The sequence below is a fragment of the Vicugna pacos genome, chromosome X (genome assembly GCF_048564905.1).
Source record: "Vicugna pacos chromosome X, VicPac4, whole genome shotgun sequence".
Lineage (NCBI taxonomy): Eukaryota > Metazoa > Chordata > Mammalia > Artiodactyla > Camelidae > Vicugna > Vicugna pacos.
In genome coordinates, this window is record NC_133023.1 from 5152013 (window position 1) to 5168188 (window position 16176).

The following is a 16176-nucleotide window of genomic DNA, read 5'->3' on the forward strand; positions in this document are numbered from 1 at the left end:
AATCAACGTTGCCTTGAAGGTTCTCGCTGAAGCACGAATGCCAGGAAAAGTAATCATTATACATACATGTTTCAAGTTACAGAGGAGTTCAGTATGCAGTTGCTAATACTATGTATCTAAGAAATTAAAAAGTTAGAAGTGTTTAAGAATGTGTAAGATAAACTGCTGAGACAAATGATACAAGTAGTCATATAGAATAAAATTTTCTCCCTATTCTGTCCATACCCCATAGAAAATAAGAAAAAATACATTGTATTCATAGTAGCAGCCAGAATGATAGAATGACTAAGAAAAAATTATTGCAGTATTTATACTACGTACAAACGTATCTTTCTTTTCTTAGTCATCTCTACATATATTTGTATAATATACATTGTATAATATGTAATGTATTTTTCTGATATATTTCTATGCCAATCTACTTCAATATACTATACGTTATATATTACATGTATATAATATATAAAACCAGGAGTTTTGAGTGCATGTTGAAGAGAACATAGCCTGCTTCCCCCAGCTTAGTTCACCGGGATGCAAACATTTGCATGTGAAACACTCCTGGGAAGTTAACGTCTGAGCGTCGTGGAGAGAACTGTGGCAGCTGGCTGACCGCACAGGGCAAGGAGGTCGACTGCCCGTGACCTTCTAGAAGGCGTCATGAAGGTGTTCTCACTCTTTCTGCTTCTTTTCACTGCGGTCTTGCATTTGTAGCCACGGCATTGGCACCTGGCAGGCGAAGTCTCATTTCCCTTTTCCAGGTGGTAGAATTAAGCAGAAAGTTGTACCCAGAACCAGTGGTGGAATCTGCCCTTGAAACTCAAAAGACATTACTCCACAGGGTTGTCTTTTCTCCGTCGTGATGAAGACGTGCACTGGTCTTTTGAGGGACTTTTTTTTTGGTGAGTCCTATTTTTAAAATAATAATTTACGTTTTATTTAAATTCATTTTTGGCTGTGTCATTATCTTTTAAGGAAAGATGTAGTGCATCTGCTCATCGTTTGGCATCGGACACAAGGTAGTGTTCTGGTGAAGCTTGACAACAAATCTTTCCCTCTGGAATTGCATACTCTGTCCCTTCCATTCTGAACTCCAGGACTTTTCTCAGTTCTTAGCATTACAACATATCTCAAGGAGGTGAATATTATTATTCTCTTTTTTTCTGAAAATTACTTCAACAAGAATCTTATTGATTACATTCTTTGAGTGCACAAAGGGTTTTCTTGAAATATCATTGTGGACTTTATGTGTTCACGGAGCCCGATGCTTCCAGACCACTACTGTCCATATAAAAGGAACGTGCACACAAACAGTTAAAGTTCTGACCAATTGTTTTAATAACTTTAACTGGAACTAATATGAAATGAATAGATGAAAAATGTTTTAAACCACTATTTTTAAAAATCGCCAAACAGTAGTTCCTTCTGCCTGAAATACTCCCTAGACATGACGTAACGCCGGGACGCCCAGGTGGGTATACTGCCCTTTCTGTGGCTGCAGAGGACGTCCCAACACTTGGTGGTGTCACAAGGTTCCATGTGCATTTTGTGACTTTTGTCACTATGCTTTGAAAGATCAGCATGGTTTGAAAAGAAAAAGAATACAAACATAAATTAAGACTCCAATAACACAATTTTTAAATGCCTTTGTTTGATATAAAAACCAAGATGTGCAAATGATTTCAGATACATTATTTTTTGCACTTAGAATCACATGTATAATGCTGTTTCTTACCAAAAACTTTAAAAATGACCACCCGTAGACTATACGTTTAAGCTTTGCACACAGATGGGCTGAGAGATCTTCATTTGATTAATTACTGTTTCGTGTTGCTATCAAGGACAGAAACCACATGATCTGTGTAGCAGACATGTTGTTAGAGTCTAAGAATGCTTGGGGGACACAGGCAGTTTCTGCCGACATCTAGCAGAGGTCACGTCAACGTGCTCAACAGCGTCAGGGCACTTCGGAAGGCTGTTGTCTCGGAGCTCAGATGCATTAACAAGCTTTATGTTCTCAGTATGAAAAGAAAAATATATTCACAGACAAGCAGACCTAAAAGTCACGCCTGCCAAAATCAGGATTTGAAAGACCCTTGAGGAAGACGTCTCACTCTACCAGTATGTCCAGACTTCGCCTTTGACTGTTCCTGTTTCACTTACTTGATGGATGAGAGTTACTGTTTCAGCAAGGGTTTCAAGACAAGATGAAGTTTACTAAAGTCATCGAGGACAGCTCATCAGAACACCGAAGCGCTTCCATCCACGGGGCACTGGGACGGTGATCTGGATCTTCGGGTGTGGCACACACCCCTTGATGGAGGTTAAGTAAGATGTGTTGGATTGAGGAGGATTGCTTAAGATGGAACCACTGACATAGCAGGCTTCGTTCCAAGGCAGGGCTCCCAGTCCATCGCAGACGGCAGCCCTTTGGGTCCGCCGCCTGGCAGGAGCGGTTTCCACATCCGGCCGTTACCGTGCTGTCTGACGGTGCCAGCTAACGGGAAGGCTCTACAGACGTCGTCCTAATGCAGGCGCTCCTGAGGGTTGAGGGGTGACACAAATGTGGTTCTGTGTAGTGGAATTGGCTAGGATGCTATTGTGAGAAATTTAGCGAAATTTGGCAGGAGCCTAGAGCCAGTGGTCAGGATTCTCCTTTCATAAGAGCTTGAGGAGAGCGGTGTTGTTTTCTGGGCTTTTCTAAGGCTACCCATTCACTTGGCACACGAGTCAGTCTTTGTGTTTTGTTGGGTATCATTGCTTCAAAAATAAAGCAAGTACAGTTAACCAGGAAAGCACTGTGGGGCAAGAGTACCTAGAATTTATTCCTACTCAAGGCAAGTTGTTCTACACGTAACAGCCATGTCCAAAGAAGTTTACTGTCCTTGGTTTTACCATAAAAAAGGAAACACATTGAGTTCTTCAGTCAGAGCAGGTATCAAGATTTTTTATTGTTACCTTTCGTGCTGAACAATGGATACAGAGTAAGCGACGGGAGGGGGAGGGCCGAGCTCCGTGGCAGGCGCGTGCTTAGCACCCATGAGGCCCTGGGTTCAATCCCCCGTCCCTCCATTAAAATAAATAAATCAACCTAATGACCACCCCCCCAAAAAATTCAAAATAACTTACTGGAATATTCAAATAACACTTGAATACATGCCACTGATGGAGAAAGGGCTTGTTTTCCCAAGAACCAATATTATCCCTTCCTCCATTTTTTTTTAGTTGAGGTAGAGTCAGTTTACAATGTTTGTCGATTTCTGGTGTATAGCACAATGCTTCAGTCATATAAGAGCATACGTATATTCATTTTCGTATTCTTTTTCACCATAAACTGTTGCAAGATACTGAATATAGTTCCCTGTGCTATACTATATAAACTTGTTTATCTACTTATATATATATGAGTCAGTATCTACAAATCTCGAACTCCCAGTTTATCCCTTCCCATCCCCTTCCCCTCTGGTAACCATAAGTTTGTTTTCTATGTCTGTGAATCTGTTTCTGTTTTATAAATGAGTTCATTTGTCTTTTTTTTTTTTTAGATTCCATATATAAGTGATATCATATGGTATTTGTCTTTCTCTTTCTGGCTTACTTCACTTAGTATGATGATCTGCAGGGCCATCCATGTTGCTGCAAATGGCATTATTTTATCATTTCTTATGGCTGAGTAGTATTCCATTGTATAAAAATATACCACAACTTCTTTACCCAGTCATCTGTCGACAGATATTTAGGTTGTTTCCATGTCTTGGCTATTGTAAATACTGCTGCTGTGAACCTTGGGCTGCAGGTGTCTTTCTGAATTAAGGTTCCCTCTGGATATAAGCCCAGGAGTGGGATTGTTGGATCATAGTGTAAGTCTGTTTTGAGTCTTTTGTCCCTCCCTCCATTTTTACCCAGCGTTGATCCAAACAATCTTCTGGCAAATTTAGTTTTTAAAGAATATGTGCTATCTCTCAGCTACTTTATGAACAATAAAAGAATGGGGAGAGGGAAGTCAGTCTTGGTCATTCAAAATCAGCCTTCATTAGTCTTCTCTGAAGCCAACTGTTAGGAATCACTACATCTCAACTACTCTCTCAACTGTTCATGTAGAAATAACTAAAATTGGAAGTTCTAATACTTTCTACATCGAAATCAAGCGTGTCTCTTGATCTTGAGCAGTACCTCAAGAACATCCCATGTCTCCCTCCAAATTAGCATGATTTTTGTTCTTGGCCTCCATCTCCTCCTCTGGGGCTCCTGGGCCACAGTGAGAATCAGTCCCCCCAGCTGCTGCTGGACACATGGTACCAGCTCCACACTGGGAAGGCCGCGGAGCCCCAGGAGGAAAGGGCGTTGTTGGCCACGTTCTTAATTCTTTATTGGGTTCCCTTAAACAATCTCAGAATTTTTATCTTGAGCAGGCACTCCATCGTAGTTCAGGATAGACGTTTAAAAAGAAAAGGAAAAAAGATGACGGAGGAAACAGAGCTTTGGAACTTAACAGTACGTTTTACCACCATGAAGGGGGATTTCAGTACCAGATCAAGGAGGCCCCAGATGCCCACTCGCAGAGTCAGCACGACGCCCTTCCGTTCCCTGTGGCAGATGCTGGTGGCCGCCATCCTGAAAGATGGCATGCCCCGTACGGATTATGTCAGAATTCAGGAGGAACTTTTCTTCTCTTTATTATTACTCTTTTTTAATGTGGGTACTGGGGATTGAACCCAGAACCTCATGCATGCGAAGCACACACTCTACCACCGAGCTGTACCCACCGCCCCAGGGGAACCTTTTTATCTCTTCATGATTCATTGGTTCCTTCATTCATCATATAAACATTTCCCAAAAGCTTCTTTCCTTGGAGAAATAGCTGGAGGATTGTGTCACCAAATATGGGCAGCCCTGGACAACTCTTGTCCTGATACCAGAAGAGCTGGTGTAATTTGTGGAAATGGATGCTGCCTTAAGGCCTTCCCTTTCTCGGTACCTCAAAAAGTGTCCCTCTCCCACAGGACTCACCCATCTACAGAATTAACTGCAGGATACTAAAGGGCTTTTTCTTTTTAAAATTCCCCCTGGGGTGATTCCACAGACAGTCTCAGTCTGGCTGCACTCCCTGCTGGTTGTCTGATGTGACGGTCTTCAGCGTGGGGTGAAGTCCATAGGACAGCCAACATGGATGTAGAAAGAAGGTACTAGGACTTCCATTCGTATTTATTTCTGCTGAAATAGTTAAGAGGGTGACTAAGTTGTACTGATTCCTAATAGTCGGCTTGGTACTGAGTCCTCGCTTGGTTGCGCAACAGATGGGCTGTGTCCTGCCCTGGGAACGTGACCTATCCTGAGGGCAAGTCAGCAGTTTGTGCAGCTTGGAGGAGCCCAGAGCCGGCTTTTACTTCCTTCCAAACTTACAGCCTCTGCTTAACATGTTAAGTACATTTGTAGCTTCTTTCATTCAGGTTCAACTAATCTAGCCCCCACAGAATGGACTTCTAGCTTAAAATTTTCCAGTAAAGGAACAGTGGATTGGAAATATTTATGCCTGTCTCTAGTCCAAGAGAACAAGACAGGAGGACAGCTGACCGTTCTCCTGTCTGACCCTGGTGGAAGCATTTCATTAGCCGTACCATGGGGTCAACACAGTGAACACTGAGTGAGATCAGACATGCAATCGCCTGCCGGATCTGAAATCACAAACTGCATTATTGAAGATGTGTATTTACACACACTGTTATTAGCCATGAACTTCCCTGGAGTATGTGTTACACCTGGAGATCATCGCTAATCATATGTTAAGACAGTACAATTAACAAAGTAATTAAAAGTCAGCCATCCCGGACGTTCTTAAAGCTAGTATATATTTTAATGTGAATAAAAGTGACTATGCATTATTTGTATGTAAAAATATGTGGAAAATATTTTTGCATTATAATTTGATGTTAATCTCATCCTTTCTCTAATCCGGTGTTGGTTTTACACTATCAATAGTATATAAGTACAATGAATGCAGGCAAATAATTTGCAAAGTAATAAACACCAACAAGTTGAAGATGAACGCTTACACATTTTTACGAGTAGGTGTAAGTGAACAGAAAAATGTTTGGAGCCCCTGCCTGTGCTTGCTGGGAAAGGGGGTCTGGGAGACAGGCCGCACCGCCACCCTGGGCGTTTCAGGCACATTGTACTTTGTGATGTTACTACATTATGGTTCAGAGGAGGGCTCTTGTGTTCTTTGTAAGATGTACTTGGTAAAGTGTAACAAAGAAATTTCCATGAATGACTCAAAACAATTCTTAACATCCTGCACCAAGATTTTCCAAAATGCCCCAAAGACTTCCCTGTAATAACGCCGTATTTTGGACACGAGGCTACTCCATATCTGACAGGGAAGCTAAAGGTAGCTGTATTCACTTGTGATATAAGGAATTCTTACATGCGTTTAATTCTTACCTGTATTAGGTATCTAAGAATTTCACCCTGCTTGAGCAGGGAACGGATGCTCCTGGAACGCTTTATCACTCATGTGTCTGGCGGTTGAGGAAGACTGGTCATTGAGACAACAGAGGGGTCTGTCTGTGTGGCTGGGGCTTCCGCACAGGCTGGGCGCTGGGCTCCAGGAACAAGGTGAGAGAGACAGAGACAGACACAGAGACACAGAGAGAGCAAGGGCGTGTCCCCTTTTACGACCTAGATCTGAGACTCATTTTTTATGGTCACTTTCCCCCTCATTGTGTTCCTAAAACATGAGTCACTAAAGCTAGCCCATCTTCAAGGGGAGAACTGTGATTCTTCAAACTGCATCCACAGAAAACGGTTACGTCCTTTATGGTATTCAAGTCTGTGACATTCTAATTAGGACAAGATTTGCATTGGCATGGAAAGTTCAACAAGGCCTATATTAATGGATGAGAAAGGCAGGTTGAAGAATAATGCATCTGGTTTGAACTTTGTATTAGAAAAGGAGATTTTGTTCTGTAAAATCATAGACGAAAAGATACAAGGATGCACGAGAATCCGTCAGCAGTGAGCAAGTCTGGGTAGCTGAGCGGCAGGGAGTAGGAGACGGGCACTGTACACGTTTATGTGTGTGTCTGCCACCTGAACGTCTCCATCTGAGAACGTATCCAGCTGCTGTGGAAGGCAGATTAGCGCCTCCCCCGGCCCCTCGCACGTGCCCACCTCCTAATGCCTGGAATCTGTGATGTGTTACACAGCAAGGGGGGCTGAAGGTTGCACCTGGAATTAAGGTTGCTGATCAGTCGCCTTGACAACGGGCAAGGCACCCTGGACCACCTGGATGGGCCCAGCGTCATGCCAGGACCCGTAAAAGTGGACGAGGAAGTCTAATTCAGGGTGTGAGAAGGACGCCCCCTCCCATGCCTGGCTTTGGACAGGCAGGAAGGAGCATCCAGCCAACGAAGGCGGGAGCCACTCAGAGATGGAAAAGGCCGGAAAACAGGTCCCCCGGAGCTAGCCCCACGCCTCAGTTTTCCAGGTCTCTCCAGGCAAGGACGTTGGCTGTTCCTGAGTGGAGTTCACGGTGTGTCAAGCACCAGATGCTCTGCAGCAGTTAAACACAGGGAGAGAGAGGAGTAACTCGAGTTTTCTTCTTCCGAGCCATTTGTTGCACAGAAGAATCTAGAAAACCACGCGATGGTGGAGAACACTGATTTTTAAGCAGGTTAAGAAGCAGCCTGTACACATTTCTGACAGAATGATAAAGGGCAGACGCCAATGATGACACACAGACTCTGGCTTCCTCAAGAAAGTGTGGCTTGGAGAGTCATTCCTGGATGGGACTCCAGGCCCCATCTGAAGACTTTTCGCGGGTGGCCGAGGGCGTCGCTGCTGTGTGGCTTGCAGGCAGCCCCGTTGTCTGCGTTGCCCAGTGGGCTAGAGCTTCCGACTGAATTGCTGCGTCTTTGCAGGCAGATACCCCACCTACGTTTCCCACCGCCGCCCCAGTGACGGCCCATTACTGAGCAGGGTGGTCAGCGCCCCCAGCCCGCCCCGTTCAGGCATCCTGAGGTTGACAAAGCCTTGCCGTGGACGCAGATTAAACGCTCCCCTTTTATGCTAGGATTGACTGGAAGGCCCCCTCCCAGCCCTGGAGCCCAGCTTTTGTTTCTGGGACTAAAGCTTCCATGCCTTTGGATTCTGGACAGACATCAAGAGAACAGCCTCCAGCCGAGTCGCAAATGTCCCGTGGGGGGCGATGTGAACAGACAACAAGAACACAGCAGAAAGCAGCCCGCAGGGCGTGACTTCTCGGGGCAGTAAAAATAAAATAAAATTTAAAAAATCATGCCAAAGACTCATCTCTTGAAGGCTTTCCGGAGACTTCACGGAGCTCGCCATCCAACTCGAGAAAGTACACGTCCCAGGCCCTGGGTCGTGCCGTCTGCTGTACATGCGATCTGGTTCCAGCTGAGCTCCTGTCACATAGCGGGGCTGCATTTGGCCGCCGGCACTGCCAAGTCCGCTGGCAGGATGGAGGTTCTGCTCCCCGGGCAACTCCCACCCCCGGTGTTTTCTTTTGCATTTTACAGGTGCTAGCTTGTCAGCAACTTGCTAAATGCCGATGGTTTGGCTTCCTTGAGGAAGCGGCATTTGCTCCAATGACAGTTCAGCACCTGTAAAGGCTGGGGATGAAGGTCCCCGGGAATCTGGTCCACGCTGTGGTGGAGCCCTGACGCCCGCGCTCGGACCACAGCTGCAGGGCCCATCTGTGCCTTTCCGGCCGCGCGGACAGAATTTGGCCTGGGCTTCAGCCTGGAACACTCTGGGAGCCTCTGGGAGATGCCAGGGGACAGGGTGATAGATGGTGCGGCCCGGAGAGGAGTGACAGCTCGTCTGCACCCCACCCCATGCCTGGAACCGAGTCACACCCTGGCATGTCAGAGGAAGAAAGTCTTCAAAGTGAATCTGATGCTAACAAGAGCATGGAAATGCTTCGCATCACTGGTTGTGCAGATTCGGGAGCATCTTTTAGCAACTGTTCCCTCTTGCATGATCGCTCTGTGAACGGAGGACTGGTACAACCTTTCGTTACAAAATCTTAAACCATCTCACGGAGTTATTTTGGAGAAAATCGTAATTATCCTCATGTGGACAAAAAGTAATATTGGGTCTTCCCTTTACTGCTTAGTCATTAAATGTGTTTTAAGTTAAGGAAAATAATTACCTCATGATATTTATGTTTAATCTTTGATACAGTTTATCAAATAATCACTTACATACAAATAATGTTTAAAACACATTGAAAAATATAGGGAAACATCTGCCCCTATAAATGCATCTTCCCCTTGTGGACATAGAGTGCTGAGAAATGTGAGACCGGGCCAAAAGTACAGAACTCACCATTTGTACCATATTCCAAACCATCCGGAACTTCCCTTCTCATCAAAGCTGCAAAAAGTAGCTGCTTTTTCTTTCTCTTAAAACCTCTGGCCAGACTTCCACATCTGCCGTCTGACTGGCAAAGAGTTGCCAACGCCAGCGTGAATCTCTGCGGACGTAACTGGTGACTGTATAAATGGAGCGCTTTTATTCGAGTCGTCTACCACGTCCTCCGAAGTGTGTCCCCCGAAGTTTCCCACACTCACTCAGAACCGAAATGGAACGCTGATTTTCTGTGTAAATAATAAAACAGTTACACACTCTCCCCTGCTATCTGGATAAGGCAGGGAGGAGAGAAAAAAGGAACAGATTTTGTGAAAGAACTTCAAGGTTATCCATATTCTGTAGTCTGCACACCAGTCGCCAAACGCAGGTCAAACTGCGAGACAGTTACATCTCGGGCATCTTGCAGGAGACTTCCGTTCTGTGCTGAGAGTGTGGACCACCCCGGAAGTCAGGGCTCTCTGGCTGGCTGCATGGTACAGTCAGTCGGAAGCTGGAAGGACATCCCTCGGAACTGGTCGTGTGTAGCTCAAAAAACAAAACAAACAAAATATACAGATACCCCCCTACATATCAAGCCACATCTGTATGTACAAAGATGTATTTAGTATCATACACATTTAGTATCCTGAAGTATTCACACACATCTGTGTAATAGGTTATACATACATACATAGTATTTAACAAACACGTAATACATAGGATTCATAAACGTGTATCAATTATGTGTACATATGTAAACTGCTTATTTACAGACTAGATGGCACCTTTTGTAACTTGAGTTTGTGGAACACAGGCTGGCAGGCAGGAGAGTTTGGTGGTTAATGGCAAGGATGCTGTGCTGACATCCGTGGCCTGGGTTTGCTTTCAGATTCTGGACATCGCTAGGCACCTGCTCTGGGCAGTTGACTTAAGCAATTTGTCTCGTACTTCTCAGCTTGAAGATGCTGCCAGCCCCGCGGGATGGTGGTAGAAATGAGTGAGTCCATGGAGGTAGCACACTCACAAGTGCTTCGCAGTGATTCAGCCTTCCAGATGTTAGCTGCGGGGTTAACTCTTTCAACTGTTTCCCTAGTGAAATACAGAGAGGTGGGGGTGGGGGTGTTACAGTCGACCCAGCACGGTACCACACAGGTCCACCTGACGGAGAGATGAGGGCTGGTTTCCATTATTCATCATGAACCGAACCGCATGGGATGGGCTGTTGTCTGAGATGAGGGGGGAGATACGTGGGGTGACAGCGTCAGTCACAGTTTTGGATCGCGCACACTCGGGCTGGAAGCATCCCGACTGCTCGGCTCTAACGGGCTGTCCTGGACTGCATTTAAATCACTATAAGCTGTCTCTCTGAACACTCTTTCACAGCAGTCAGGAAAGAGACGTCATTTCTGCTAACACACACACAAGAATGTCCACAAGTCTGTTTGACTAACCCCATGTTTTATCAGTGTTTCCCACAGTAAACTCTCAGTTGCACCCAAAAGGCTGAACGAGAGGCGTCTGTCTGTAGGACGGGCCACCCCCGTCCCCACCTGCTGTATTTGCCTGCACACTCAGGTCTGCACGAGGTGGGGGGGGGCGAAAGCTGCAGTCGCTCTGGCTCAGTCAGAATGTGATGCTTCCGCAGGACTTCTGCCTCTTCAGTTCTGCAAGCAGGATGTTCACAACATTTATCATCCAGAACCTCCTCACGGTCTGGAGGTTCTCAGCGTGGGCACGTATTAGAATTACGCAGGGACCCTTTAAACAGCCCTGATGTCCACACTTCACTCCAGACCTAAAGGGACCAGAAAACAGTGGTAAAGACTCCCCCGGGGCTCTGACTGCAGCTAGTTTAGGAAGCATCCGAGCCAGGGTGAGGATCGCGCTAATAACTGGAGCTGATTGTTCAAAATGCGTCTTTAAGGGGTACGTCAGCCTGAAACGCGAATCTGTTTCCTACTTTGGACAGTGTCTAACTTTCTAAGCAGTAATGAATTTCCATCTTCCTTTTTTTCCCTCTGTAAAAGCCACTTCTAGACCATAAATATGCATCTGAATTCCTCTCAGTCTGTGCAATGGCTTTTCAAATCTGTGGGTTTTACTTAACACAGAAATTTAGTTTCACTGGACAAGACAGACTTTTCTAGACAGACATGTTAGGTCTGCACCTTTAGGAAAACAGTCCATTGCCTGAAATTCAAGACAGGATCAAAGGCATATTGAGTTGATCATTTCAATAGCATGGAACTTAAAATCAGCATAGAACAAGTGGCATTCCATTGCAAACATATAAATGCTTCCTGAAAACGAATTTCTTCAAGTAATTATCTTTTAGACAGTCTTTTGCTTAAAACACAATGGCATGTAGACATGTAATAAAACCACATAGAACTAAACACACACATATGTATGCGTGTGAATCCAGGGAAATCTGAATCAGCTATGTGGACGGTGTCAGTGTCACTTTCTGGGTTGTGACGTTGTAGCTTTGGACATGTTACCAGTGGGGGGAACTGGATGGAGTTGTAGGGTAACAATCTATTACTCCTTTTTATTAATTGAAGTATAATTGACTTAAAATGTGTTCATTTCAGATGTGCAGTAAAGTGATTCAGTTAGTAATAGATGCATGTGTTTTTAGATTCTTTTCCATTGCAGGTTAATACAAGATACTGTGTGTAAATCCGTATTGTTTATCTGTTTTGTATGTAGTGGTGCATATCTGCAAATCCTGTAGTCCCAATTTGTCCCTCCCCCATTTTCTTTCCTCATTGGTAACCGTAAGTTTGTTTTGCCGGTAAGTCTGTTTCTGCTTTGTAAGTAAGTTCATTTGTGTCTTTTTTTTAGACTCCACATAGAAGTGATATCATATGATATTTTTCTTTCTCTGTCAGACTTACTTCACTTAGTGTGATCATCTCTAGATCTAAGTTGCTGCAAATGACCACACTTCATTCTTTTTATGGCTGAGTAATAGTCCGTTGTGTAAATACACCACATCTTCTTTATCCAGTCATCTGTCAGTGGACATTTACGTTGCTTCCACGTCTTGGCTACTGTAAATAGTGCTGTAGGAACACTGGGGTACAGTTATCTTTTTGAATTAGAGTTTTCATATTTTCCAGATATATGCCCAGGAGTGGGATTGCTGGATCATATTGTAAGTCTACTTTTAGTTTTTCAAGGAACCTCCATCCTGTTCTTCATAATGGCTGCACCAAACTACAGCCCCACCAACAGTGTAGAAGGGTTCCCTTTTCTCCACAGCCTCTCCAGCATTTGTCATTTGTGGACTTTTGAGTGATGGCCATTCTGACTGGTATGAGGTGATATCTACTTGTAGTTTTGAATTGCTTTTCTCTGATAATTAGTGATACTGAGCATATCTTCTCATGTGCCTATTGGCCATGTGCATGTCATGTTTGGAGAAATATCTTTAGGCCTTCTGACCATTTTTACATAGGGTTGTTTTTTTTGATATTAAACTGTGTGAGCCATTAGTATATTTTAGATATTAACCCCTTGTCAGTCCCATCATTTGCAAATACTTTCTCCCAGTCTGTAGATTGTGTTGTTTATGGTTTCTTTTGCTGTGCAAAAGCTTTTAAGATAGATTAAGCCCTGTTTGTTTATGTTTGCATTTATTTTTTGTGCCTTGGGAGACTGATCTAAGAAAATGTTGCTATGATTTATGTCTGAGAATGCTTTGCCTATGTTCTCTTGTAGAAATTTTATGATGTCATGTCTTAAACTCAGAATGGTATAAAGACCTAATTTATTTGTGTGTATGGTGTGAAGGAGTGCTCTGACTTCACTGATTTACATGCAATTGTCCAACTTTCCCAGCAGCACCTGCTGAAGAGACTGTCTTTTCCCCATTGTGCATTCCTGCCTCCGTTGTTGCACATTAATTGGCCATGGGCATGTGGGTTTATTTCTGGTCTCTCTATTTGGTTCTGTTGATCCATGTCTGTCCTTGTGCGAACACCATGGTGTTTTTATTACTGTAGCTCTGTAGTACTGTCTGAAGTCTGGGAGAAGGGTATCTTTCTGGAGCTTTGGTGGTAAAGAGATCTGCCAGTTTCCGGGTGGTTTTCTATGAGAACAGTTCCACATATAGATGTATTTTTGATGTGTCTGTGGGATGCGGTGGACCCCGCATCCTCTTGCTCCACCATCTTCATCCTCCTCCTCCCTTTATTATTTCTTACAATTGCATATGGCTTCTTTAAGATCAGCAGACCATGAAACCAAATGCACATGGTGAGGCTGGACAGCACGCTTCCTCAGCCCCTGATTCTCCCTCAGGTCCACACGTCGCAGGCATCTTCCTGGCAAGTCTTCAGTGATCGCGTCCTGATGTCACGGTCTCTCCCCACTTCCTTACCTCCTCACTCTTTCTCTGCCCTATTCTCCACATCTTATAAATGCCCTCTCAGTGCCTCTGCTTACTTTTCACACTTACCGTTTTTTTTTTAACATTTTTTATTGATTTATAGTCATTTTACAATGTGTCAAATTCCAGTGTAGAGCACAATTTTTGTTATACATGAACATATATATATTCATTTTCACATTTTTTTCTCTGTGAGCTACCGTAAGATCTTGTATATATTTCCCTGTGCTATACAGTAGAATCTTGCTTATCTATTCTACGATTTTGAAATCTCAGTCTCTCTCCCCACCCTCTGCCCCCTTGGCGACCACAAGTTTGTGTTCTGTGTCTGTAAGTCTATTTTCTTTCTCTTTCTGGCTTACTTCATTTAGAATGACATTCTCCAGGAGCATCCATGTTGCTGCAAATGGCATTATGTTGTCGGTTTTTATGGCTGAGTAGTATTCCATTGTATAAATATACCACCTCTTCTTTATCCAGTCATCTGTCGATGGACATTTAAGCTGTTTCCATGTCTTGGCTATTATAAATAGTGCTGCTATGCACATTGGGGTGCAGGTGTCTTTTTGAAGTAGGGTTCCTTCTGGATATGTGCCCAGGAGTGGGATTCCTGGGTCATACAGTAAGTCTATTCCTAGTCTTTTGAGGAATCTCCATACTGTTTTCCACAGTGGCTGCACCAGACTGCATTCCCACCAGCAGTGTAGGGGGGGTTCCCTTTTCTCCACAGCCTCTCCAGTATTTGTCATTTGTGGATTTTTGAATGATGGCCACTCTGGCTGGCATGAGGTGATACCTCATTATAGTGTTGATTTGCATTTCTCTGATAATTAGTGATATTGAGCATTTTTTCATGTGCCCATTGATCATTTGTATGTCTTCCTTGGAGAATTGCTTGTTTAGGTCTTCTGCCCATTTTTGGATTGGATTGTTTGTTTTTTTCTTATTAAGTCATATGAGCTGCTTATATATTCTGGAGATAGGGCCTTTGTCGGTTTCATTTGCAAAAATTGTCTCCCATTCCGTAGGTTGTCTTTTTGTTTTACTTCTGGTTTCCTTTGCTGTGCAGAAGCTTGTAAGTTTCATTAGGTCCCATTTGTTTATTCTTGCTTTTATTTCTATTGCTTGAGTAGACTGTTCTAGGAGAACATTTTTGAGATGTATGTCAGATAATGTTTTGCCTATATTTTCCTCTAGGAGGTTTATTGTATCTTGTCTTATGTTTAAGTCTTTGATCCATTTTGAGTTGATTTTTGTGTATGGTGTAAGGGAGTGTTCTAGCTTCATTGCTTTACATGCTGCTGTCCAGTTTTCCCAACACCATTTGCTGAAGAGACTGTCTTTATTCCACTGTATATTCTTGCCTCCTTTGTCGAAGATGAGTTGACCAAAAGTTTGTGGGTTCATTTCTATGCTCTCTGTTCTGTTCCATAGGTCTATATGTCTGTTTTTGTACCAATACCATGCTGTCTTGATGACTGTAGCTCTATAGTATTGTCTGAAGTCTGGGAAAGTTACTTCTCCAGCCTCTTTCTTTCTCTTCAGTAATGCTTTGGCAATTCTAGGTCTTTGATGGTTCCATATAAATTTTATTATGATTTGTTCTAGTTCTGTGAAATATGTCCTGGGTAATTGGATAGGGATTGCATTAAATCTGTAGATTGCCTTGGGCAGTGTGACCATTTTAACAATATTGATTCTTCCAATCCAAGAGCATGGGATATCTTTCCATTTTTTAAAGTCTTCTTTAATTTCCTTTATCAATGGTTTATAGTTTTCTGTGTGTAATTCTTTCACCTCCTTGGTTAGATTTATTCCTAGGTATTTTATTACTTTGGGTGCTATTTTAAAGGGGATTGTTTCTTTACTTTCTTTTTCTGTTGGTTCGTCATTAGTGTAAAGAAATGCAACTGATTTTTGAACGTTAATCTTGTAACCTGCTACCTTGCTGAATTCTTCAATCAGCTCTAGTAGTTTTTGTGTGGACCTTTTAGGGTTTTCTATATATAGTAACATGTCATCAGCATATAGTGACACTTTTACCTCTTCTTTTCCACTTTGGATCCCTTTTATTTCTCTCTCTTGCTTGATTGCTGTGGCTAGGACTTCCAGGACTATGTTGAATAGGAGTGGTGATAGTGGGCATCCTTGTCTTGTCCCAGATTTTAGTGGGAAGCTTTTGAGTTTTTCACCATTGAGTACTATGGTGGCTGTAGGTTTGTCATATATAGCTTTGATTATGTTGAGATATGTTCCCTCTATACCCACTTTGGCGAGAGTTTTTATCATAAATGGGTGCTGAATTTTATCAAATGCTTTTTCTGCATCTATTGAAATGATCATGTGGTTTCTGTCCTTTCTCTTGTTGATGTGATGTATTACATTGATTTGCGTATGTTGAAGCAGCC

The 16176-nt window shown here is 43.4% G+C and overlaps 1 long non-coding RNA gene and 1 other non-coding gene across 2 annotated transcripts in view; one reads left to right on the plus strand and one right to left on the minus strand.

The window, feature by feature from the left end:
- LOC107034155 (uncharacterized) overlaps positions 1-16176 on the plus strand; it is a 442513-nt gene that overhangs the window by 406455 nt on the left and 19882 nt on the right. The gene's annotated exons all lie outside the window — the stretch shown is intronic.
- Positions 4692-4763, minus strand: TRNAA-CGC (transfer RNA alanine (anticodon CGC)). Its single transcript has one exon. It is a non-coding gene; the product is annotated as a tRNA-Ala (tRNA).